The sequence below is a fragment of the Rattus rattus genome, chromosome 5 (assembly GCF_011064425.1).
Source record: "Rattus rattus isolate New Zealand chromosome 5, Rrattus_CSIRO_v1, whole genome shotgun sequence".
Lineage (NCBI taxonomy): Eukaryota > Metazoa > Chordata > Mammalia > Rodentia > Muridae > Rattus > Rattus rattus.
The window spans coordinates 55345327-55373032 of record NC_046158.1 but is presented as its reverse complement, the minus strand read 5'-3'; the positions used below and the strand labels follow the sequence as shown (position 1 = coordinate 55373032).

Genomic DNA, 27706 nt, shown 5'->3' with positions numbered 1-27706 from the left:
TAAGAATATAAATCAAAGGCCACATGAAACATGACTGAGCATTCTTTACAAGATATTTTAAGGAGGTTGTCTTTATATTTCTCAGTGTTCTTAACCAGAGGATTCATGAAGTTTCAATGAGAAATGGGTTATCTTTTGTCGATATAAAACCAGGAAAAGGTGCGTTTCTCTTCTCTTTTTAAAATGTATCCATCTATCAGCTAGTGATACTTTATATCCTATGCTCTCCTTATAATCTTTGAAGCCTAATACCTGAAGCGTAAATTTAAAGCTGGAACTTAATACTGTTCGGTGAGTGGTAATAAACAGTCCTTAGTTCCCGCTAAGAATGACGGTTCTGAGTGATGATGGATCGGTTGTCTGCCACACAAGCTGAAAAACAGTAAACACAACAGGAGAGTATCTTTTTTGCCATTTCTGAAAACGCCAAAGATTTATACAAACACACATCATTCTTGCAAATATCAACTACAATGTACTCATAATTTATCCAATTGCTATGGAAGAAATGACCCCAGTGGGAAAAGAGGCCAATCATATGCATAAGCTATCTGAAGAGAAACATATAAATGTTAATTATATCTAATACCTATGTTCACTGGTCACCAAAGAAACCACATTAAAGCAAGATGTCACTGTATAGTTAACAAACTGCTTGGCGTTGAGAAGCTAAATACTGCCTGGAACCCAAAAGGATATGGGGGTCACAGGAATGCAGCTTCTATGTGGTAGAACTACTGTCAGAGAAGCGTGCCAGGACTTCTCTTGCACCCCCAGGTTTAGAAGTAGGAAGTATATTTCTGTTCATGTGGTTGTCAAATCATGATGTGGAGCAAAGCAGAAGCCTCTCACTCCTCATGCAAGTCTGTGGGATCCTACCGTTTGCCTGAAAAACCCTACAGAATCCTATCATCGTCTTATACCTCTATAGAATGTGGCATCTTCCGGCTCTGTGGTTCCAGCAAATTGGCCACTTCACTAAAGGATTGTAGAAGCTAATTTGGGTTGTTGTCTCAGATGATTGACATTTGCTATGGAAAGGAAACTGAGCTGAGATAACTTAGAATAAGCAGAAGTTTATTTAGCGCATGGTTCTAAAGGCTGGAAGGTTCCGGGGACCTCATAGTACCAATCTTTTCACTTCGGGAGAGGGTCATCTTACTGCACCATAACATGGTAAAGATTATCATCGTATAAGACAAAGCCAACAGGCTAGCATCTGTGCTCTCATTTGGTGGGAGGGGTAATAAATGAATTTTTATTCTGAAGAGAAGTTTCTAATTTAAATAGAAGCAAACAAGGAGCAAATAAACTGCCTATTGCACAGATATACATGACCTTCAAAATATATAATATAAAAGGTATTTTAATTTATGGCCCTTATCCCAAAAATGTCAAGTATTTTTCCATTCAATCCAATACTACTGAATTTACATATACATATGTACATGTATACACATGTATATACATACAAATGTATATGCATAAAAATAGAAGTTGATTATTGAAAGAAAACCCCCAATAGCAGACAAAGAGAAGGAAGGCAATAACTAAGAAATTATATAGAACCTCCTTTCTAGAATATTCTTTAAGTTGCAGTTGACTGATTGACTCATTTCTTTTCATTTTTCAAACCCTTCTTTTATACATTACACTCACCTGCAGTTTCCCCTCCTCCCACCTCCCATCTCCTCCTCCAATTATTTGCCCTCACAGAAAGAGCAGACCTCCCAGGGATCTCCACCAAAAAATGGCAGAACAAGTTACAATAAGACCCAGCACAAATCATCTCAGTAAGGCTAGAAGAGGCAAGCCAATAGGAGGAAAGGGGTTTGACTAATTTTCATATCTTCACAGTAATAATACGCACTCAGTTACTTGCAGAAATGGCTCGATTGCTTGAAAGCCAAGATCCTTTCAGTTCTCTTGATAAGGCTTTGGAAGTTACTTATGTTAATGTGAAATGAAGCTAATACTTTTGCACAACACCAAATGCACGCTTTAAAAAGCCAAGAAATAAACAACGAACAGTATGGAGTTTTCCCAAAACTTCGGTGTGAAAAGACAAAAAACCTGACCTCACACACGTGAATGGGTTTCCTTAAAAATCCAAGAACAGCTGAACATCGTGAGCACGGCTGGGGCTGGGGCTGAGGCAGAAGAATGGAGGTCCCAGACCCACTTGGGACACATAGCCAGACATTCCACTAAAACGTAAAGCGATGTGTCTTTTTTAAAAGTTAGAAGGAGCCAGAAGTAATAGTAGATGCCTTTGATCCCAGCCCTCAGGAAAAAGAGGAGTCAGGGTTAGTGCCAAGAAGGAATCCTACCTTTGGATATAGCTTTATGCTCCCCTGGGACAAGTCTCTTCCTTATTTGACAAGGCCCTCCTGTCCTAGCATGGAGTCTGGCCTTATCTAACCCTGATAGCCAATGATTTGATCTAGTCTCTCCCAAAGTCTCAAGTCTATGCTTATATGTACTTGGGGGGTAAGCTATTGATGGATGAAACTTGGGAAATACCTTCAAGCCATGGTATCAGTCCAAGGGAATTCAAAAGGTAAAAACGAATACAAAGATTCGTGTTAGTTTTTATTTCAGGGAAAGAGAAGATGAAGTTTATGCTTCTAGAAATGAAATAACTTTTAGCTGGCCCCTGACTATTCTTAGGGTCTCTTACAGCCTTAAAATCAAGACTGGAGAGCGAAGATCCCATTACCTCAAGCCATACACCATAAAACTTTTTTTTAAAAAACTAAATCATTAGTGATGCTTCTGAAAGTGTGATTTAAAAATAATTATGCCTGAAATTTGTTAACTGATTTTTAAATAAAACTTATGAATAAAGCATAATAATTTACACCTAAGGATTTACCCTTCAAACATCAGAGAAAAGTGTGATATTTCAAGCTTTTAATGTAATATTGAATATCTTTCTCCAAAGAAATTAGATGACTTTGATTTCCCCAAATTGGGTCTGTTTCTCTCTCTTAGCGGCACAGCACTGGAGGGTGATAAAGCAGGATCTCCAAGTGTGGGAAGGGCCACCTGTCTCACAACCATCTCAGTGGTTAAAATATTTAAAATACTCAACGCCTAAGCCCTTTCCTGAACCAGGGAGAGCAGACTATCTAAAGATGGGAGCCTGGGAGTCGGCATTAAGGAAAAAAAAAAAAAAAAACCTCTCCCCAGTATTCTTAAATCATAACCTGGAGAACTAAAGTACTTAAGCACTCTAATTAAAATGTGAAAAGCACTGTGTTGTAAATATAAAATATAAATAGGATCTTTTCTCTGAATTTATAAATATCGCTCTCCACGGAAAATCAACTTAGCATAATAATTAGGGGCCTTGGACTAAACCTCAACAAATGTCTCATTCCAGCGCCACCATTTCCCCCTCTGACTGATATCAACAAATTATTTAAATTCACTGTGATAAATAGGATACACGGTAATCCCCTTTCCCTCCCTCAGAGGCATAGTGTGAGGTTAATTAAATAACGGCGGCGGCAAAATACTTGGGACTCTTTAGAGGAAGACATTATATAGAACACTGTGCTATATACGCGGGGTTTTTCCTCAGCGACGAAAATATGGCTAATTGTTCTTGAGAACTGGGCCTGCGGCAGAGGAAGCAAGCGCGACACAGATTTCACAAGTCTTAACCTGACAAGGGCAGCGTTTTGTCACATTCAGTATGGGAGCCAGGGAATGCTATGTTTCTGTTCTTTGCACAAAGACCAGTCAGTGCCATCTTGTGGAAAATCACCATTGTCCTTGTGGGGCTTCTGTCTCGTTCGTGTGAAATGGTGACAAGATAATTGGGCTTTTTGCTATCGAATCAAAGATTTGTGACTTTTGTATTCGTGGCCAGGCTGAAGCAGGCTATCCTGTGGCACATAAAGGCTAAGCGAGACCACATGTAGGTCACATGAGGGTCAGGCAGTTCTAATGGAAGGAAACCTTCTATAAACAGAACATCTCTCCAGGGCTTTCAACCAGACCCAGCCCTTAAACTGGGCTTGCCATTCAAAAAAAGAGTCTGCTGTTGAGTTTCATTATGCTCTGGTATTAAGGCAAAAAAAAAAAAAAAAAAAAGAAGAAAGAAAGAAAAAAGAAAAATAATCATCACTAGAGATCATTAACTCCACTGTTGATTGCTCTGGGAAAATATGTCAATCTGTAGATGTTTGTACTCATTCGTCAAATACAGAAGAAGAACTGCTCGTGGAAAATAAATGACGAAAGACCATCACACAGTCCTCTCGTCTATCACGTTTTAATAAATAATTGTCATGTTTTTAGAAACATGGGGTGAATTTTTAAAATCCATCCTACAAAAACAGGTTTTTATCAAATGGTGATTCCTTCCCAGCCTTTCTCATATTCCTTAAGAGTTGTGGCATTTATAACAAACTACACCTAAGGAAACCATAGGACAGGTCTTCAATTTAATCCAACAAACAAACAAACTCCACGTCAGGGGTTGTTTTCATGTGCCTTCTTAGAGTTTCTGTGATGTCGATCTCTGAACGATAAACAGAAGAGTTCTGCTTGGACCTCTGTTCACTTCTACTCAACCTCACTTCAAAACTCAGCTATGATTCTACACTCATCCATTTATCAGAAAACTAAATGTATATTAATGTGAATATGTTAGAGGAGTAAGTCACATGATTGATGCACTGTTTTATTTGTTTTGCTTTTTATGAATTATTAGCCAATCACTGCTTACCTCAAGGAGTAAAATAAAAATGGGAGAAAAAAAATACACCCTGGAAAACTGGGAAAGGTAAGGGATTTTAAATGAGTTTTTTTTTTCCATAACTTTACCTTGCATCATATAGCTGGCCATCTAGGCTGCTTAATGATTTCCCAAAACCTCAAAACCCTTTGGAAACAGGTAAGATAGTAAGGTCTTCAGATAAAATAAACGATATCTTTTACTTCAGTCTTAACTCTTATCTCGGCACACCGAAAGGGTGAAACATACCATTCAAAGAATGATCTATGTTTAATAAAATGTCTTAAAGAGACAGAAAAAAAAACAGGAGCCAGAAATAAAATGAAAAGCTCAAGAGGGTCTTCTTTTTCATATAATCTTTTGTGAATGAAACTTTCTCTTAAGTCTCACGACTTGAAAATAATATATCCCATAAATCGTTCACCTGTATGTTCCCAAACACTTCTCACACAGCCTCCTACCTGAGTAGGAGGGAAAAGCATTTTTGGAAGGAACCACATTCTGCTGCATCTCTACCCAGGGTCCTGACCTGTGTCTCTGCAGCCTCGGAATCAGGAAATGGCAGCCAAGAAATTCCCCTTGGAAGGTGAAGGAAGGAGTCAACGACCATAAGCATGTATTTCTCAAGCACAGCCTCTCTATTGTAAGAGCAGTACTACCTTGCCAAAATGATGGTGATTTCCTTGGGAAATACCGCTTTATCCCCAATCCATTTCTTCAGTCATTATTCGTGCCCCTGAAGGGTAACAAATATACCCACAGCTCCTGCCCTGGGAGGCTTTTTCATACAGAGGTGCACGGGGCTTTAATGAACAAACTCATCCTTTTGCCTGGAGCACCTTTTCTGATTCTGGTGGCCTAGCCAGTGCGGCGGCACGCTTGAAGAAAAAGCCATCTATTAACTGTCACACACTACAGCGATTGGTCGGGCCTTGATATGCCTTATCCCTAGTTCCTCTCTGACTCTTTCTTCTAGGAATAAAGGTTCCTGTTTTCAGCTAAAACTATGGCGTTCGACAAGAGGAGCGCATCTCATTTTCCACTTCTCTTTCACTCTGGTTTAACTATAAAGCTAATTTCTAGCTGATGGTTTCCGGGCTTAAGATGATTCTGAGCCAAGTTCTTTTATGGGGAAAAGGGAAGGGTGGGTGAGACGGGATCTTAGGTAGCTCAGGCTGGGAAGTTGATATCCTCTCACTTCCGCCTTCTTGCTGCTAGGATTGAGGGCGTGCTCCACCACTCTGTGCATCTCTGAGCTGTAAAAATTAAACTCTGTTGCTCTTTTCTGCAACATGGAGGTTGTTTACACTGTCTCAAGAATGTAAACACAGAGACTATCAGCCAGAGGAAATACCTGTGGGAATATTCCCCAGGAGTCTCCAGCTCACACACACACACACACACACACACACACACACACACACACACACACACACACACACACACACACACACACACACTTTCTCTCTCATTCTCTCTCTCATTCTCTCTCTCTCTCTCTCACACACACACACACACACACACACACACACACACACAAATGAAACCCTCTTTATCTCTCTCACACAGGCACGTTCTCTCTCACCCTATCTCTCTCTCTCTCTCTCTCTCTCTCTCTCTCTCTCTCTCTCTCTCTCTCTCTCTCTCTCTCTCACGCACACACACACACACACACACACACACACACACACACACACCCTGCCTCCGTAATTTTCTCTATCCTTTTAGCTCTGTCTTCTGTAAGTACTGTGGGACAAGGGGCACAGCCTTGCTTACCTTGCAATGCAGCAGCTGCCTGCGGTTTGCTCATACAAAAGCTGTTTCCAATATTTGTTCTTCTTTAACCCTTTCATACCCGACTCCATGTGGCCGCTCTAATTGTTAGACAGGCCCACAAAGATGGCCCTTCCCTTCGAGTCTGTGTTCTAACAAAAATATAAAACAAAAAGGTCTTAAATGCAGAAAGTTCTTTTAAATCATTATAAAATGAACACATGTGTATCTTTAATGAGCATGCCACTACACTGTGCCATACATTTGAATTCAAACCCTGGCAATATTGGTTGTAAGAGGACCCAAATAAGTTAGTTTCCTTTCTGTTTTAAACCATTTATTTCAGAAATGGTTTCTTTTATATATGATTCACAGCTATCTGTGGCGAGGTGAAGCTAACCTCCTCTTTCTATCTAAGGCTAGTCATTCCCACATTAATGCAACAGAGATTTCTTGAATCTTCGTATTGTGCTAGAACAGCTATAAAAATAACTACTGTTAATTCTCTGAGAATTTTGTACATTGTACTTTGATGATATTCATCTCCCCTTCCTTATGCTTCCAAACCCTTCCAACATTGTATACTCTTGTTTTTATAACTCAAATCCAACTCTTACATCCATATACTCTTGGACGTGTGGCTCCCAGGCTATCAGGCACTGCATCCTTAAAACCACCTGACTTCTCCTTTTCCCTGCGCTTCCAATTGCCCACAGCTCTAGGCTAGGAATGACTCCTCGTGGTCGTTGCCTTTTCCACAGTGGGATGTTTTGATTTTGTTTGTTTGTTTGTTTGTTTGTTTTAATCTTTTTTTAACAATTCAGATTTTATCCCCCTCCAGGTCTACCCTCTGACTGTTCCACATCCCATACCTCCTCCCCCCAACCCCAGTCTCCACGAGGATGTTCCCACCCCACACCCCACCCTACCAGACCTCCCCACTCCCTGGCACCTCCAGTCTCTTGAGGGTTAGGTGCATCTTCTCTGACTGAACACACCCCCGGCAGTCCTCTGCTGTATATGTGATGGGGGCCTCCTCTCAGCTGATGTATATTTATCTCGCTGGAGCTTGCACAGGTCTCGTTCATGTTGTTAAAATCCCCATAGCTCATAGGTGCAACTGCCCTGGGTGGTCCGGAAACCCCGTTTTCCTGTAGCCATCCACCCCTGTGATTCTTACGCTGTGCCCACTTCTCCTCCACAATGAAATATGTGCCCCATTCAGGGCTGGGCATGCTATAGTCTCTTTTGCCTTTCATATTAGAAATCTAAGAAATTTCATACATATATGTAACACTTTTCTTCCTCAGCTAACCTGCCTATCATGAAAGTAAGATTCCAGTGACTCACCCCCTCCTACTCCCTTCCACATGGTAATTTGTAGGACTGATAGCTTTCTCGTTCTGTCATCCATTAATCCAATCCAAATACTGCTACTTACTAGCATTGCTAAATATAATCCTCTCGGGTTTCCCAACTGAATTTTAGGTTTTACTCCTAAAAAAAAAAAAACCTTCAAATGCCTCATTTCAGGCAGGCCTGCCAATTTCCATCAAACTGATAGGCTTCAATCCAAGAAAATAAGTAGTAGGAAGTGGATCGTGGCTTGAGAAGCCGTTCGCCAAGGCCACTCATTAGAACACGTGAACACAGACTGTCAGTTTGATCACTTCTGATCTCCTTTCTAATGAACCCAAGGTAAATATATGTTAGGCATGAGTGTTATGAAAGGCGTCTTCTCAGAGTGAAAATTAGCAAATTATATCTGCTTAATAACAGGTCTGCTAAGTGTTTCCTTACACAAAATACAGATATGTGCTTTCTGTCATAAAAATGTTTAGACATACCACACAGCTATGGTACTAACATAGCTCTTTGTGTTTGTTATGTTTCAAAGCACTGTTTATTCCATAATTAGAAAATTGTCTTTAATCCTGATGAATGAATAAAATTGCCCAAATTACAGGAGATCTGTATTATAACTCAAAGGGAGTAGCCTTAGCTCGATGCTTAGAAACGCCAAAAGCATTAAATGAATAGCTGTGAAAGTCTACTTTCAGATTGATGAAACGGGGCCAGAGATGTTGCTCAGAGGTAGTCTGTGTGCTTAGGATGCAGAAAACCTAGGGGTTCAATCCCAAGCGCCAAAAGCAAATAAACCAAGCATTGATGATGTAATTTACTTTAATAACCTGTTTTGAACATATGCATTTCATATTTTAAATAAATTACTAAATCTGATTAGTGCAGATATGTTTTTATTCGGAAATTAAACCAAATTCAATTGGAAAGCATAGCACGAGGGAGGTGTCTGCTTGCTAAAGGGGATTTCCAGGTCCCAAGCTTATTTACATGTATGTGCAAATGTAGGAGAGACCGTGCACTGTACAGAGACACTAAACCAGCAACAGAATGAGGTGATCCTATTCACAGGGAAGCTGAAACCAAACACATCAATTATTGATAGATCAAAGGAGAAAAGCCAGGTACAAGGCATAAAGTCCCCAATGCTTCTGTCTGCCTCTTTTTCTTTGCAGCCTGGTTAACCATCATTTTGACTAAGAATTTTTAGAGTGCTTTAATTGATAGGTTAATCAAAGATAGCTTCCTCATTAATCATCACCTAACTCCAGATATACTCGTATAGATAAGTACTTTTCTTATTAGAAAAAAAATACTTAGTAAAATCAAAGAAATGTCTTTCATTTCTTATGCATAAGCCCATTTTGATGACAAAAGGAGAAACTGCATTAGCTTACTGTGAGGCGACACTCTAGCAGTTTGGAAAAACTGTTGCAATACTCAACCTATAAAGAAGAGAAGGATGTTTGAACTCTCGGTTTCAAAGATGTGCTTTTCATAGCCATGGCTAGATGGCTTTGGTTGGGTAGACATTTTGAAAGCATGTGGCAGGGAGGAAAAGAAGGGCATCACACCAAGTGCATTCTCCACTCATCAAACTTCCTTCCAGGAGGCCATGTCTTCTAACAGCTGCCTCACCTCCCAGTGCTACCACAGGCTCGAGACCAAGATCTAAACTATAGGAAATACTTAGCAAGTTCTTTTTTCCTGAACAAGCTAGAAGCAGAAGGATGTATTTCACTCCTCTTTGGTGTCATTAGCAGCCAACATATAGAGGACAGTTACGTGAGCTCCTGAAGGCTTGAAGAATATTGCAAATAAAAAGGAGGAAGAAGAGTATAAAAGCCAAACATGAATACATGCCACTCCAACCATCTGAGATGTAGCTCTCTCCCCTCATCAAAGAAACTTCTCTTTAGAGCAAACTGAGAACCTTGCAGAAAACCACAATAGATCAAAGTGAAAAGGCCGATGGACCATGGGGATCCCAACCCCGGCAAATATATTTACAACACAACCCTGCGCCTAAAACTCAGGGAACATCACAGAAAGGAGGGCGGGAAGACTATGAAAGCCAGAGGATCAGGAAGTCTGTGTCTGCTAGAAATGACAAGAAAGCTACCCCCAGGAAGCCTCAACAATATGGCTGCCTTGACTAGATCCAAACAATGACAATATTAGTAGACACACTAATGCAGAAGGTAGAAATCTCAGAGTCCTACTCCTAAACAAAGAAACTTTAGGCAACTAGTGATGCTGAGAGAGGAGAATTATTCTCTGTCAGGGATGGGCTCCCTCCTTGGTTACACAATACAAAATGGCCAGCCTTGAACTCATATACACACAAGCTACATTAAACAAACTCAGTAGTCCATATCTCTATATGCATGCATTTGCATGTGTGTGTGTGTGTGTGTGTGTGTGTGTGTGGTGTGTATAACAATAATAACCAAAGAAAAGGAGTCCAAATTTTCATAAGTAGTGAGGAAAGAGATGGAAATAATTGGAGGGACAGCACCTGAAAGTGGATGAAAGGAGAAAGATGGGAGGGACTTTCTAATTATTTTTATTTTATTTTTGTTTTATTTTTATATTTATATAAATTAAAATAAATGAAGTAAATAAAAATGAACAATATGATTAATAAAAATATAAAATATATTAATTGTGTAATTGATGTATAAAATAACATATTAATTAACTAATTAAAATGAATAAAATATTATTGAACCCATTCTCTGTGCATAACACTGCTAGACAACTCTTGTCTAGCAGGAAAATGCGTGCATCTAGAAAACATCATGTTGGTGTATAACATCCCAGCCTGCATCTGGGAAGCACTTAAGAAGCTTATGCCTTTATTACAGTTAGTTCGTAGGTACTGCGTGTTCACGTACAACCTTTTCCATCATTCATTTACCGAGCACCTAATGACAGGGTAACTAGTGCCAGGAACGTTGGTAGTCAACATCGAAAAGCACAAGCACATATTTATTCAGTCTTGAGGTACTCAAAGTAGGAGGGGAGAGACAAAGTAAGTACCCAGTGGGAAGCCTCTGTTGTAAGTGCATTGTGGGAATTAAACCACTGTGATTTGCCTTATCGAGGATATGAGGAAAATTCACACTACCACTGGGCATGTAGAAAGCAGTAGTGCTGGTAGGGCATATAAAGCAGGAGGTCCTTAATTTCCTTGCTCCTTTAGGAAGCAAGCTTCCTAGCTGTATGTCAATTCATCTTAAAAGAACACCACCTTCGGACCACCCACCAAATGGCTGTCACTGGGCACAATTACCACTTGGCATCTGCTGAGATGTGCAGCAAGGGTATTAATTACTGCTCTCCATGTGATTCATGTATCCAAGAGTTCTTGGTGAGGCCAGTGTATTTTGTAAATCTCAGATTAATGATTCCGATCCGACAGACAACAAGCCACTAAACAGTTACCAGGTGACAAAAATATTATGTTACCATAGCTGGAATTAAAACGAGCAATCTAGCTATGAAATAAACCTCATAGCAGAGCCAGCCATTTTAAAAGAACAGTGTTTCCGTGTATTCTAAACAATCTCAAGCATAAAAATTCCAGGGTTTGGGTTTTGGGTGGGTGTGTGTGTGTGTGTGTGTGTGTGTGTGTGTGTGTGTGTGTGTGTGTGTGTGTGGGTGTGTGTGTGTGCGTTTGTTTTTTTTTACTATTGTGAGCGAAAAAAATGACGTCTCAGTATACTCGAGCAGAACTCTTCGTATTTATTTGAAAATAGAAAATAGATTGAATGAGAAAAATGCATGGTGCAAAATGTTGCTTCTCTCTCTCTCTCTCTCTCTCTCTCTCTCTCTCTCTCTCTCTGTGTGTGTGTGTGTGTGTGTGTGTGTGTGTGTGTGTGTGTGTCTGTGTCTGTGTCTGTGTGTGTGTGTGTTTCTGTGTGCGTCTGTTCAAACATCCTGCCTTCAATTGAGAAATGCCACTAAATATCGTCAGTTACCCCTTCCATTTACATATTAACTATGTAATAGGTTAAGTACAGCAGGGCATGGTGTGGTACTCCTGTAATCCCAGCATTCATGAGGATCCAGAGTTCAAGGTCAGCTTGACCCAGAAACTCAGCCTGGGCTACCTGAGAGCTGTCTCAAAAATGGATAAATAACCTAAGAATTGTGTGAGAAGATATTTTAAGAGAACATACTTCTTGGAGTTCCCAGGAAAGTCCAGGGGGTATATTATAGTATATTATATTATATTATATTTCTAAAAGAAAAATGAAGAAAAGAAAGGGAGTAAAAATAAGAGAAAAAATGGGTCAATGCAAGCTGGAGAGATAACTCAGTGGATAAAAGCATTTGCCATTCAGATTCAACAACGTGAGTTTGGATCACTAGGACCCATGTAAAAACAAAACTGTATGCAGTACCACAAGCCAGTGCTATAATTGGGAGGTAGAGTAAGAATATTCTGAAAATTCCAAGCCAGTCAGGCTGGTTTAGGCAGCTGTGAAGAGAGCCTGTCTCCAGAAAGGTAGAAAGGCAAAGAGTGATTCCCAAAGTTATCATCTGACCTGCACATGCCTATGTAGTTCACACACACACACACACACACACACACACACACACACACACACACCAGTAATTGTAGCTCAGTCAAAGAAAATGTAGTGGGATAGCTATGTTTCTGTTTCCTGTCATCTAGTAGAAGTAACATAGGACTCCATTACACTTCCATCAGGTGGTGAGTCCACTGAGAGAGAAACCATTCGTTCATTATTTTATAGTTTCAGAAGCTGACATACAATCTAACATAGGGATGAGAAATGTAGCTGGGTTGTTCACATAAGAAATCGGACCTTAGAGAATCACATTAATGTACATAGCATGTGTATACAGGATCCTACCCCTTAAAATCAGAGTCCATCTACCAAGAGTCACCCAGCTCCAGTCACAGAGCACATACCTGCCCCAATGTGGGAAGTTCCGGCAGAAACAGAATTCATAGACACTCCTTTAGAACTAATATATTTCTGAGATAGCATCAATATTTTGTAGCCCAAGGAGTAGAACATTTCTCCGTGAAATTCCTTGTATATATTTCACTTCCAAACATTGTGCTAACTTATGACCTCTCCACCTATACAAAATGTATCCTCCTATAACATTGCTCAGTAACAATATAAAGAATGTATGATCAGCCAGCGATGTTTCAAAAGGTCAATCTTAACATGCTTTGACGGAAATCCTAAGATGCCTCAAAACCCCTAAGGCAAAGTCCTAATAAAAGCCACCCCCCCTTGCCTCCCTGACCTACCTCCTGAGTGGTGCCAAAGCAGTTTTGCATTGTGATTTCTGTTCCCCTGACCAACATTTCTTTGTCAGGGCTTTGGCGAATTTTACTTTCTAAATGAAGTCTAGTCTACCTTCCCTGTTTATGATGGAAACTGAAGGGAATCATCCTATAAACACCAGATATGATGCATAGGCATAAAACATCTTCTGAACCAAAGGCCATTAAGAAGTGTCAAATGCAGAAAATACTACTCCTCCACACCCTTTCCCTTTCTGCCTGAAAGCCAGACACAAACTTCCCTTGGACAGTGTCCTCCTCACTCTTTCCCATACCAGAGAAGGACTCAGAATTAGACACAGCCAACCTGACCCTATAGAGTGAACCTTACTAAACACCCTTGATTTGTACTCATCTTCTTCCATATATTTCCCTCCTACAACTCACTTGTCCCAGTACCTCTAACTTGTCCATCTTCTTTGTGAGCCGCTTCTCTGCAACTGTCCTTTCTTAAAGGATGGAACCTTCCTCAGCCATCGCATCCTATTCTCCTATTTTCTAGACATCATCTCTGATGCTCCTGTAGACTATGTAAATATATAACATAGTTATTATATATTTATATGCATCTAGATATATAAATATACATAGATAATATTGATAGATATAGTTAATAAGTTTAAGATTGGCTTCCCTTTACTAGAAAGCAAGTCCATGAAAAGAGAGATATTTTAGATACTAGTTTACTTTTCGAGAATTCCATACATGCACATGACGCTTTGTTAAACATGGTGATTCCATTCCTTCCCCTAACTCATACCAGATGCGTTTCCATCCACTCATCCCTTCCTAACTTCATATATCTTCATATATCACCAGGTCTAATTTGTGCTGTTCGTATCCTCATTAGTGTGGGGCTACCCACTGACATGTGTTCAACCCACCAAGGAACAAACCCTTAAAGAATGACTCTTTGTCCTCAGAAACCATCAACCATTCATAACTCCTTGGCTAGGAGATGGGTGTCTGTGAGCATCTCCATCCTCTATGCTGTCATGTTAACTTACACAGGCCTTGTTAACGTCACAGTCCTGACCTAACAGCATGTCCAGAAGACATCATTTGCTCTGGTCCTCTCTGACTTCTGGCACCTATTCTATTTGTACCCTTCCCTTCTGCAATGGCCTGAGCCTTAGGGAAAAGAGAGACTTAGATGCCTCATTTGTGACCAAGCACTGCACATACACAGATTCTCTGCCTTTTGATTAGTTGTGAGTTTCTGTTTTAACTACCACCCACTACACAAAGAAAATCCTCCGATGATGTCTGGGAGCTATCCTAATCTATGAGTCTAGACATACAAATTTAGAGATGTGTTCGCTGGTATAGGACAAGGGTTGTTGACTCTTTTTGTTCTTTGATGTTGTACAGGTTAGTTTTAAGGCAACATGACACAAGCTAGAGTGATCAGAGAGGAGTGATCCTCAACTGAGATGCCTTCGCAGGATCTGTCTGTAGGCAAGTGTATAGGGCATTTTCTGATTTAGTGGTTTATGGGGGAGGGACAAGCCAATTATGGGTGGTGCCGTCCCTGGGCTGGTGGTCCTGGGTTCTATAAGAAAGCAGACTGAGCGTGTAAAGTAGGCTCTGTATATGAAATAGTAAAAGTACAGAGTTTCTCCATGGAGTCTTCGTTGTCAGAAAACTCGGTCTCAAAAAAAAGGAAGAAAGAAAGAAAAAAAGGAAGGAAGGAAAAAGAAAACTAAGGAAAAAAAAGAGACAGAGCAAGAAGAAAAGTTTGTTACTTGTGATCACAAAATGACTTTAGTAGTAAGATGTGTTCTAATTTGACAGATTTCTGAAGAAATGTCTATCAGAACTAACTACTCACTTTTTAATATTTAGAAGTTGTCAATGTAGGAACAAAATATTCTCTTTTGCCAAGGAAAGGAAATAATAGTAGTAAGTTAACTTTTTTAATAAGCCACTGCTGTGTGTGTATACTCCTGTAACATCGCAGATTATCAACTCCCCTGAGTGTAAGAGAAGTGGGGAACGTACCAGGATGATGTAATTCTGGCTAGTACGAGCAGTGTAATTCGTCATGACCTGGAAGGGGAAAAACTGCCCTGGAAGGGAGAAAAAGGAAATTTTAGCAATAATCTTTTGAAGGACATACTAAGCTTCGGAAACCGTTACCTTGGAATGATGGCGGCCCTTTTAAATTCACGGAGCCATTGATTTTCTCAAATTAATTTTATTAGAAACCCGAATTCTCACAAAGCGATTCTGTCTGATGAAAACATTTACCAGCGCCATCCTTTACGGGCCGGGCTCCAGGCTTCGCTCTCACGGCAACCAGAAAATGTGATTCTGAAATCATTTGACAAATAGCGTCCCAGAGCACGAGTAAGACAATGTTTCAGGTGGAGGCGGTTTAGTGGCCTAATAACCAGGACTTGAGAGAAAACAGCTAACAGGAAGGCAGAAAGCGCTCATAGGGTCGCAAAAAAATCCGCATCTTCTGACGTGGGGACTGTAAGCACTTGAGAAGTCACGAAGCAATTCCAATTTTATGAGGAACAACGCGGGTAAATGTACCATTTGATTTAATGACGAAGCTATGAAAAAGGTAAACTGTTAAGAAAACGTGTCTGCCGTAGCTCCTTTCTGTAGTGGAGGATCTATTTTGAAAAGAGAGAGTTGGTAGATGTAAGAAGAAGAAAATTATTCATCCCTTTCTCCCAGCAGGGTGACTAAGCCTGCTACCGCCTCAGTGTTCCCTGACGCAGGTCCTTTAATAGGATGGGCGGAAAGCAACTGCTCGACTATTTTCACAAACCAACGAGAGAGAAGAGTCTCTGAGAAGAAAGTTTTTGCTTTGAATTGATTATGTTTGTTTGCAGACAGACGCGTACTGCTGTCTAGCAGTCTGCAGTGCCGTAGGCGCAGAGACTTACCAAATAAATGGCGGACTGACTCCAATACAGATCGGACTTCTCTGTCTCGCAGTCACAAGTGCTTGACAACACTCAGGATGCCGTGCGTGCTATTTTGAACACAAACTAAATCTAAACCGAAATCTCAAAAGCTTGCACCTTCCTCAACACAGCTGGTTTGAGTGGCAAGAGGTTCAGCTTAGTAAGAAACCCTGCTGCCTTGGACACGTCCACAGTAGAGAAGCCTCTAGAATCTAGGGAATCTCGTGAGACAATGTGAGACACCTTAACTTCTCTGTAGCTTTTGTTGTTCTCTATGGGGTACCATGTAAGGGGCAGAGGGAGAATCTTGTGGAAAAAAGAGCATAAACTCAACAAACGAACCAAGTTAAATTGTCCATGGTTAGGGCCTAGCCAACTGTAGTGTCAAAGAAGAAGGGCCCTTTCACTCCCAATCCACACTACACATTTCTTTCCCCAGCCTTCTTTCTTTGGGCTTTCTAGCCTCAAGCCTCTCAGTGTCCTTGGCTAATCTCCGTGTATAGGGGAAAACTTGATAGGTTTAATGTTGCAAGGACCTACCGAGTTGCTTCTTACAGTAATATTTACATTTCAAGAAGTGATACTTGGACAGACGTTGAGAAGGACCACAAGCTGGAGTTCCTGCAGGCTTGTACCCCTCCCCCTTGGGTGCCAAGAATTCACCCTTGTATCGTGTGTCCTTTTACACTACATTTTATCACATTTCGTATGTTATATGTTGCAACTAGATTTCCTTCCAGGTCTTACTAATATGCTACCTTTTTATGTGGGAACATGTATGGTTTTCTGGAACAAATATTTTTTAAAAAAAAAATCCATATTTTGGGTTTCATAAACCTTGTTTAGTACAAAACAAAAATCCTTTTCTTACAGAAAAATTTCAAACTGCTGAATGATTTCAGGGTTGTCCGGGTAAATGTTTTCATTCTGCCTGACCAATATGGGCAACTTCCCTCACATGGGCACTAAGCTTAACGTTTGACTGACACAGCCTTTAAAATGGGGCATGTAGCTGAAGGGCCCCTGACAACACATGGCCAAAGGCCTGGTCTTTGTGCCTTAGTATAGAACACTGTGGTTTCCATCAGAATTTCCCTCCAGGAAGTAGAAATACCTTCAATTTTAGGTGTGTGTTCTTAGCTTCAAAAAACAGAAAAAGAAGGAAAAAGAGAACCAAAGAAATAAAAGGGAGGAAGAAGAGATGGTTGGTGGAAGGGCGTGGACACTTTCCATCACATAACAAACCCTACCCATTGCTAATACCGGAACTGACCGTGACAACATATTCTGCTATCAAATTTACACTACGATATGAGACAGCAGTTTCTCCATTGAAGCCACATTGTCAGTGCATTTAATTCCAATGTGTGTGAGGAAAGTGGTCCCAGAGCTGCCTGCCACTGGAATCACCTGAGGAGATTTCGTCTCATACTGATGTCCGGGGACTATATCTGCAGCTGTCTGGGTATCAGAGGATGCCAGCACTCCCCCATGGGTACATGGCTCATCGAAGGACAGAAGACAGACGGATTCCAGATAACTGTTTGCACTGATTGACTGAGCCCGCGTCACTGGGTATTTAACTGGTGTTCACCACCGTTGTAGCTTCCCTACATCCGACATTCTGTGAAACGGGGGCAGGAGTGGCTCACGGTCTTACGCAGGAGCGTTCTGACCCATTAATCAGTAGGTCGTTCCCCTCTCTTTTTCCCTCCGTGGGCTCTGACTCATGCTGCAGTAGAGAAAAAGACAAACAGCCTAGTCAATAAATGACTACTGCTGTTGGATTGCCTTTCTTTGACTACAGAGAACAGTCAGATCGTGCCTTTCAGTAATAGCGGAACGGTTTAGGAACCAGGCTGCCACCTGGCGGCTTTCCTGAGCATTACACTCTTCCCTTCCTAAAGAACCGGGAATGACTAATCACAGCGTCCTCCTCATTTACACACTAGACACGGGTTCAAGGAGTCCTCTGCAATGGAGGCTGTGCTCCGAGGTGACACTCAGAATAAAATGGCAGAGGCAGCCCTCTTGATAGGACAAGGAGGGCACACTGGCGTTCAAATACCCCACCCACCTGTTCGCCTTTGAGGCTGTTCTTTAAGGGCTTTCAAGAGTGATGTCAGTTCAAACAGTATAGGTGAGGTTAGTGAGGAGGAAAGCCCTAAGACCCTGTTTGCGGTTTCTGAACAACAAACAGATCTACCTGCCAGCCTGGTGAAAGTGCAGGTTGCAGTGGTCCAGCCCCAGAATTTCCAACTCGGGGAGTTTTGGGAGAAGCAGGAGAATGTACAGTTCTAAGGAATCTCAAATGCTGCTGCTGCTCCAGAAACTGCACTTTGAAAGCCGCTGGATAAATCGTCGCTGATGAGTTAGCTGTTAATGATCAACGATCTGCTGAGGGCATTAGCTTCCTCAATCAGCACACAGGGCTAGGAGAAGCCATACCCGGAGCCTCTCCCTCGGCTCTAAAATATTATCTCTGTGGGCTCTCCCCTACACGTCCATGGAGAAGGGGAGAGATACCAAAAACGTCAGGTAGGAATTGGTTACAATCAGGAGCGGATAAAACGTCTCTTGGCTGTTTTACCTAGAGTCCTTTGGGTACTCTTGGGAAACATTGGGTAATCTTTTCCCTAAATACTACATCATCCCAATCCATTAGTTCAGCAGGAAGCAGACCTGCTTGACAAGCCAAAATAACATGCTGAGATGGATTTCAAAATGAAGATTTTTATGGAGATAGACATGACGGGAAGATAAATTAAGTCGTTCGCATTCTAATAGCACCATCTAGTGGGAATTCGGGGATTTTTGTTTTGCTTTACCTCAAACAGCCAAAAATGGAAGTGATTTACATTTTTTTGTGGCAACAAAGGGGCCCCTATCGTTTGCTACTTCGGGGGTAAGACGGGAGAGCAGTAAGCAAAGCCAGAAGACTGTGACTGTGTGAAGGAAATTCTTTCAGTCATCCATATTGAATACCAAATAAAGTGAAGTCATCAGCTGGGGAATGGGGACAGGCGAGTGTTCACAAAGGCTTCTCACAAGTCAAATAGTCAAAGCAGAGCAATCACATCATACCACAAAGCACGGTGCTGGGTGTGTGTGTAATACAGCTTCAAACCGCCTAAGTACCACTAATCCGTCATTAGATGACAGTATATAGGGCCACACTCATATTCCGCATGATATAATAGTGGTCAATGAACCGTACCGTTATACAGAGTTGAATAAATTGATCTCTTTACCCTTCCACTCTAGATTCCAGAAAAAGAAAACAGGAGGTGAAAGCAGAAATGCTAAGCCTGACTCTGAGAAGGAATCAAAAGCGGAGACATTAAGGATGATAGGGAAAAAAAAAAACAAAAAACAAAAAACTCCAGGCCCCGGGCCCATGCATGCTACCCGGAGAACTCCATCGCGGATGATCTGGTGGTTTAAGGGTAATCAATAATCTTGATTGTCAACTTAATGGGGTGGAAAACCGCCATGAAGCAAACCTCTGAGCAATTCTACAGCAACTTCACTGAAGGGAGAAGACCCGCCCTAAACGTAGACAGCGTCATGACGTAAGCTGAGGTGTAGACCTACATAAAAAGGAAGCGAACTGAGCAGCGGCCTTCCTCCCTCTCTGCCTGCCACAGAGGATACAAAGGAGCCAGCTAACAGATACTCGGGCCACCACCTCCTCCTGCCCTGACAGACTAGACCCTCGAGAACTGTGACCCCCAAACTTAGCTTCTCTTAGGTTGTTTCTGTCAGTTTCCCCCCACCCCCTGTAGCAGCAAGTAAAAGAGCCACACTTCTAGCTGAGCCATGGGAACTTAGTGGCATGTTAATCAGAAATAATTTAAATTTTCTAATTACTTGATTGTGGAATTTGTGCTTTTCCACCCACAGCAGGCAGATGCAACGGGCGTGTGATAATTTGTCAGCTGGGTACCAATCTTATAATCTTACACAGTCCAAGCAGGTGACACGGGTGATGTAAGAGAACTGGCCTGATCCTCTTCCTCTACTCCAAAAAAATCATGTAGTCGGGTTGCACATTTAGAATCTCTAATCAGAAAATCAGAAATTTAAAGCATCCCAAAAGCTGTTTTTTTTTTTTCTAAATATGGCCAACAAGATGCCAAAGGTAGTAGATTGCACACTTTTTCCATTACAGCGGGTCAAAGTGCACAGTTACTATGTGCACTAAATATTGTGTGAAGTTACGTCCAGGCCATGTGTGTGAGTGTGTGAGAGAGAGAGAGAGAGAGAGAGAGAGAGAGAGAGAGAGAGAGAGAGAGAGAGAGTGTGTGTGTGTGTGTGTGTGTGTGTGTGATATGTGTGAAGTATAAACTGATTTTGTGTTTGGAAATGATTCTCATCTTCAAGATGCTTCGTTGTATGCATGCAGATATTCCCTGATCTGAAAGAAAAATCTGGAACCCTTCTAGTCTTGCACGTGACAGCTAAAGGGACAGTAAACGTCTGCTCCCATCTCCATCCTCATCAAAAGCTTAGCTCCTTTACTCCATGGAGGTGGAATTGATGGGAAAGAACAGAACAAGCATTTGACCCGACTTCTTTTTGTCCTAGAATCCTCTGTTGGCTGACGTCATGGGTGTGCATAACACCAACTACCAGCAGTTGTCCTCCAGGTAGCAAGTGTCCAGAATATATCAGTTCAGAGGGCCCTGGATGGTCTCTTTACATAGTAGACCCAACTTGAGCCATCTTCTCCCTACATCAGCATCCCCTGCTAGCTTCTTCCTGTAGTTGTCCCTGTAGCCACTGAGCTTGCTCTGCGGATGGAGAGAGAACTCAAGGCTCACCTCCTTTCTCCTCACTGATTCAGCCAGTGAGGAATCTACACACTTAGTATATTCTTGTCCTTCTGAGGGCAGAGTAGACGGCTTGGCAGTTGACGTCTCCCTTTGTTATCTCTGTATAACCATCCACTGCTCTGCTCACAGTGAAACTGACTTAGGAGACATACAGCTAGGAAATCAAACACTGACCCCTTTCTTAAGCCGCGGCAGTCTCACGGAAGGATGGCAACCTCTGAGCCCCACATTCTCCCATTTCATCTTTTCATCTCCTCTTTACCCTACCCTAAATCTACCAAGCAGGGCACATAGTAGGGCTGCAGGACACCAGGACTGTCATTAGCCTTGAATTGCCTGGTGGGAGCTGGACCAAAGGCACAGGTAAGTCCGGTGGGAGTAAGAGCAGAAGCAGCAGGAGAGATGTAGTTCCTGTCACCGACGCCATAATGAGGTAGACAGACACATCACACCCCTTGTGACCTCCAGTCTTCCTAACATTTTCTGGGGTGAACCCAAAAGAACAGGAAGCTGAACCTAAAATGCCTGAAGTCTTTATCAACTCTGGTACATGACAGAGCAGAGGGGAAGAAGAGAGGGCAGGGCTAGAGGCAGCTCCAGGTTTTGAGAGAGAAAAGGGGGGGGCAGGGAGGGAGGGAGAGGGGGAGACAGAAAGAGGGAGGGAAGGAAGGAGGGAGGAAGGAAGAAAGGAAGGAAGAGAAGGAGGAAATGAGAGAGGGGACAGAAGGAGGGAGGGAGGGAGGGAGAGAGAGAGACACACACAGACAAACAAACAATGGCCAGTTCATACTATGACAGTCTACCCTTTGTACCTGAAGCACTAGACCCCTGTGGTCTTTATCTACACTTCGGAGTGGAATGAAAAGAGACCAACATTACCCATTTGTTTTCATCTCTCTGTACTCATTTGGAAGTTGAGCTCAGGGGAAAAAAAATTCCTGTAAAATAAATTTATAAGAGGTGATTTTTGTTGTAAAAAGAAGAGCCTCTCAAAAGTAGGCTAAAAGTTAAAATGGAGTCGCCTATGCTGAAGCTCCATGCTGACAAACTACAACTTAATTGTCTTCTGACCTTCAGGAACAAGAGGTAGCAAGCGCATTTTCTAAACTGGCCAATTTCAATTAACATGGTAATGAACTTTCCTCTGCTTTAATCTTCGCCAAAAAAGAAAAAGAAAATCAAAATGCCCTTGGGGTAACCTGATTTTGACCAATTATTTTCCTGGTTTTTTTTCACTTCCTGTCCCCATCTTACAAAAGAGTAATTTTAAAATGACCGATTTGGTGTTTCTTCTCTGCCTTTTGTCTTCCAGCTCTGTCACCATCTATAAAACTAACTTCGGCTAGGCTCAGTGAACAACTTACTCCATTTATGAAATGAAGTCTTATTGCCTGATTCTAGAGTCTCAATGCCAATCGAGATCTTTACACACATTGCAGTGGGGTGTGTGTGTGTGTGTGTGTGTGTGTGTGTGTGTGTGTGTGTGTTTCTGCGTGTGTTTATTATCCCTATCAACATCCTAGCATGTGAGATTCGATGCCCAGTTTTCTGCTGTGTCAATCGGTTGTGATACTTACTGGCAGTTGCCTTCACACTACAGTTGACACTAAACTATACCACAGATATTTTTTAAAAAAGCATTGCTGATAAAGTTTTACCAAGTCCATTATTTCCAACTCAACTGAGATTTGAGTATGTCCAGGATTTTTTAAGTTGCATTTAAGAATGCATATGTAATTCTGTAGAGAAGCCCTGAGTGTATTACGTTTCCGTTCAGTACCTTCAACTCGCACTTTGTTAAGTTGTATTTCTATTTATTTTTAGAATCCCCACTCTAATAAATTTCATTGAATTGTGTATGTACTCACTATTGTGCTTCGTAGGAGAGATAAGATCTTCGGTTCCCAAGAGGCCAATTCTGAAGTAAGGGTTTATGAGCAAGTGATTTACTCAGACAGCGCTCTCAGGAGAAATGAGGTGAGGCAGGGGAGAAGCAGAAGAGGAAGGCAAGCCAAAAACAGTTTCTCACCAAGTCCTGGGAATGGTGACCCCAGCCTGGTTCTACAGGGAACTCTAAATTTCCTTCAAGACATTTGTCTCTGGGCAAAGCAAAATAGCTAGACTTTCGTTTTCTGGAATATTAGACAAGGAGCCCAGAGTTGGCCAAAGAACATATACAGGCATGAGCCACCCCAGTGACCATCTCCTCCAATAAAACCACACGTTCTAATCCTGCCCAAACAGTTCCACCAACTGGGGACTAAATATTCAAATATATGGTGAACCCATTGGGTCATTATTACTCAAGCCGCCACCCTAGGGGTGACTTGGTCTTCAGCTGCTCATAATTCCCCTGAGATGGGGTAGAGAGGTAAGGATATGAGAAGTATATATTTATTTAGTCTTTGTTCTCAATTCCTAGGAGAGAGTTTCTAAAGCCTTGCACACGTCTCTGTCTCTCTGTCTCTCTGTCTCTGTCTCTCTGTCTCTCTGTCTGTCTGTCTGTCTGTCTCTCTCTCTCTCTCTCTCTCTCTCTCTCTCTCTCTGTGTGTGTGTGTGTGTGTGTGTGTGTGCGCACACACACACACATGCCCAGAGATTGAACCTAAGACCTTGCTATGCTAGTTGAGTTAGTATTCCTCTATTGAACTAGATCTACAGTTATTTGCTATTTGTGTTTTTATTTTGAGACAAATTCCTACTAAATTGTTGGGGCCTGAGCCCCACTGTGTAACAGGCAAGACTAGAGCTTATGATTCTCCTGCCTCAGCCTCTTAAGGAGCTGATGTTGCATCCACATGCTGCCACACTTGGCCTAAATCCCATGGGATTCCATGAGTGCTTCATGAGAGAAGCATCTTCATTATTTTATAATAACTCACCTGAGGCTACTCAATCAGTTTGTTTTATTTTCCTAACACCCATGTATCCCCCTGCGTACCTTCCCAGTGTCTCTGTTCGTTTGTATCCTTTATAATATACCTGAGTGTTACTATAAAACCTAAGAACCCCCTAGCTGGGATTGCCCCTCCCTGACATAGAGATCACTGCTTAGGGAAGCCACACTCCTGAAAGACGCCTTATTCAGGTTCTCTGTAGCCTCGTTACGGATAAGTCCTCTGACTGCAGGCTATACTAACAGCTGTCTGAGCTACTTTGTGCTGACTGCCTTTAAGATCTGCTCTTCTGCCCCCCGCCCCGCCCCCGCCATTTTGAGCAGTAGCAGAATTCAGAGCCTTTTCTATGCTCCTTTGCTCTTAAGCTCTGAGGTCCTTCAAGCAAGAGAATAACTGTTCTCCTACCCAGGCCAACGAAGGCTTGCTTCTTCCTGGACACGTCCATTCTGGGTTTTCAGTACCAACGGTCTTCCATTTGCAAGCTACCCATCCTCCCACCCCTTAAAGCTTTGCCTATATTTCTACCCTGTTTGCTTCTGTCTATTCCTAGTGCTTCTGTGTGGCAAGAACCCAAGTAAGGTGAGTAACAGAAGTATATGCGCTTCCTGACTTCTTGAACAGGAAAAGAGGATTGTTTATAGTTACACAGTCATGCAATTCGCACCTGCAGTATGGTTGTAGCACTTAACCTTTAGGGTCTGAAGTAACTCTGCAAACTTAATGTCAGAACTGAGTTAAAGCGTAGGATACCAAGTTGTTTTGACATTTGTTGGAAAATTGGTTTGGATAACAAACCCACCATTTGGCACTGAAAGTGTTCTGAGTAACAAAATGGATCATCGAGAGAGCATTAGCAGTAGGGACACTAAGGGATCTGGCTGCAATCCAACAGTGTCTATTTTGATCATCCCCAAACTCGTTTTCTTTATTTTTGGAAATTACCCTGTAAATGAGAACCATAAGAAAATAACTACCCACGTCGGACCAAAGGCAGTCAAGTACAAAGTTATAGTACAGATAAAGTGAACCATCACCGATTAAAACAAACTTTGACACACATTAAAATCACCTGGGTACCTTTAAATATGTTCATGAATCAATTTGGATCACCTTCAACAGAAACAGATAACAGAGGGGCTTGAGAAATGAGTAAAATTGCTTCCAGAAGGAGAAGTACGGGGGCTGACGGTAGCTGCAAGAGGTGCGGCGTAAATTCAAAGGCAAGAGTTAGTGTAACTAATGAGGGCAAACAAGGCAAACAATTCAAAAACGTCTTTCTGAAACTAGTAGGACAAAGTTTTGTAGATAAACTGCAGCCTAGAAATCAAGCAATGGCCTTTCTTGGACTATGGTAAACGGAGGGAAATTGTGGTAGGTTTTTATAGAAGAGTGAAACAATGAAGACATTAAGGGAAACTCACCAGCCATAATACAATACAGGAGGCAAATTCAGATTGTTAGAAGTCCAGATTCCATCAAGACACGCTGACCCCTACAGTGATACTGGGGTTTGACAGTCTTGACCAAGGCAAGAGCCCTCAAAGTGGAGGGGAAGTGACAAATAAGAGTACATAGAGAAGAGAAAAGTCTTGATCCTGGTTTTAGAAGCCAGTGAGTGAAGAGGAGTAAAGATAAAGCCAAGCCTGAGATCCACTGTCCACTGTTAAATGTTCCTCCATGTACACCTGACCTCATGACTCTTCAGTTCCATGGGGAGACATCATGGTCTTTGCTCCTTTCAGGCAATCAAAAAGTGATGGGAAGAGAAAGACACTAAGTCCTCTATTTTAATCGGATCAGCAACAAAGCTCTGTGGAGAATATATGCACAGAAGATTCTCAGGGGGGATGGTAGTGACGTTGTTTTCTTCCATACCCGGAAAAGAAGGAAGCTAAGATAGGGAATAGACTGTTTAGAGATTCAAAACTGGAAACATGTCTCATTGGTTAAGAACATGGACTGCCCTTACAGAGGACCTGAGTTCAATTCCCAGTACCCCATCTCACACCTACCTATCACTCCAGCTCTAGGGGATCTAACACCATTTTCTGGTCCCTATGGGCGGCTGTATTCATGTACACATCCCCACCCCAACCCCACAGGCATATGCGTAAATACATCTTTACAAAAGGAAACTTAGAAATTAATGGTTACAACTTTGTATACAAATCCACCACTGTTCCCCATGCCTCAGATTCAAGGACCAAAAGGAGCCAAAATAATGGACAACTCTTCCCTCTCCCTAGAATGTGAATATGGAGTGTGTGACTAAGCTTTTCCCCGACTACATGGCATCAAGGCTTCTGACATCTCAGACATATAAAGCCTCCTCGATGGCCCTGCGCTTCAGTCGTCCTGAAGAGAGATCTTTGCACAGTGGTTATTTAAGAGACTTGGTAGACACAACTGCCACGTGCGGGCATAAAAGTTTGTGGCAGCAGCAAGTGATGTTGGTTCCCATGGTGTAGTGGTATCAAAGCCATCACGGCCAAAGTAGGAATTGTTGCCAGTATCCAAGTGTGGTGAGAGGAACCCACGTCTCAATGGATAGCTGCATGAAGCAGGCCAAGACATCCCCTTATTTCACTGAAGAGGGGACAATAAATATTTTAAATCAGTAAATAATAAAAATATGTGTATCTGTGCAGAGATATCAATATAAAATATAGAATACTAAACACAAATGATTGAGGACCCATTGAATTGGTTGCTTAGTAATTCAGACATGATTGAAGTAAGTGAATTTTCCTAGAAGTGAGGAGAGTCACTTAAGAAGGATGCACAAGGTAAAGATTCAATGCCATTTTCATTCTGCGAAAATGAGTGAAAGCTTACATTTCGCACATTTGCATGTTGTACTGACTCCACAGAGCTTTGATCAAGAATGACAAGAATGAATAACAGGGACAAGTTTACGGGTGTGGCTTGGTGTGGGTCAAGTTTTAATCACCACAGTAGGTTGTGGGAAACAAGCCACAGACTGGATAGAATCTATCTAGAAGCAGGCAAAAATCTATAGACTGAAGATTCGTTAGCATGAAGGAAATAATTTAGCCACAGAAAGATGGTAAGGAAAGCACATAGGGGCGATCTCTGAGTCTATACAACTCCTATAGGACATGTAAATTAGCTCAATATATCAAGTTCTGATTAAATTATTCCAGCCTTTACAGGGGCATGAGAGAAAATGTGCAAATCTTTTTTGTGGTTTGTTTGTTTGTTTGTTTGTTTTTTATGGTTTTGACTAAGCTAGAGTTGTAAGAACGGAGTTATCTGTATTATCTCATATTTTTAATAGTTGTAATCCAGCATAAGATCATTGAACAAGAAATAGATCTCAGGGTGGAAATGTATTGTTAACATGCATGAGAAAACTTGTGAATATTTTAACATGCAAGGTAAACTTGAAAATTTTATCTCATATGTGAGCTAAAAATCACACACACACACACACACACACACACACACACACACACGCACTTCATAATCTGTACATGTTCCACTCCTTTGTGTAAAATACTATAGCACTTGCACATAAAGCATGCTCATGTCATATACTTTAAATCATTCAATACCAAGGATATATAAGAATCGTTTTTACAGTATTTATTAGAGGACAATGACCAAAAAAGTTTAAATACTCACCAAAGTATATCCAAATTGGTTGTTTATGAAGAACAGTTGTATTTTTTTGGAACCCTAATAATAATCAACATAAAACAAGATCACACCAAATTCAGGAAGCTGGCAAAATACACTGGGGAAAAAAAAAACTATATGTGGTAGGCAGTCCCCAAGATGGCTGCAAATGAGCTATGTCTTTCATCTTTCAATCCTTC

The 27706-nt window shown here is 41.6% G+C and overlaps 1 pseudogene; it reads right to left on the bottom strand.

The window, feature by feature from the left end:
* Positions 1-312: 312 nt before the first annotated feature.
* The window catches only part of LOC116900842, a 69589-nt pseudogene continuing 42195 nt past the window's right edge, over positions 313-27706 (bottom strand).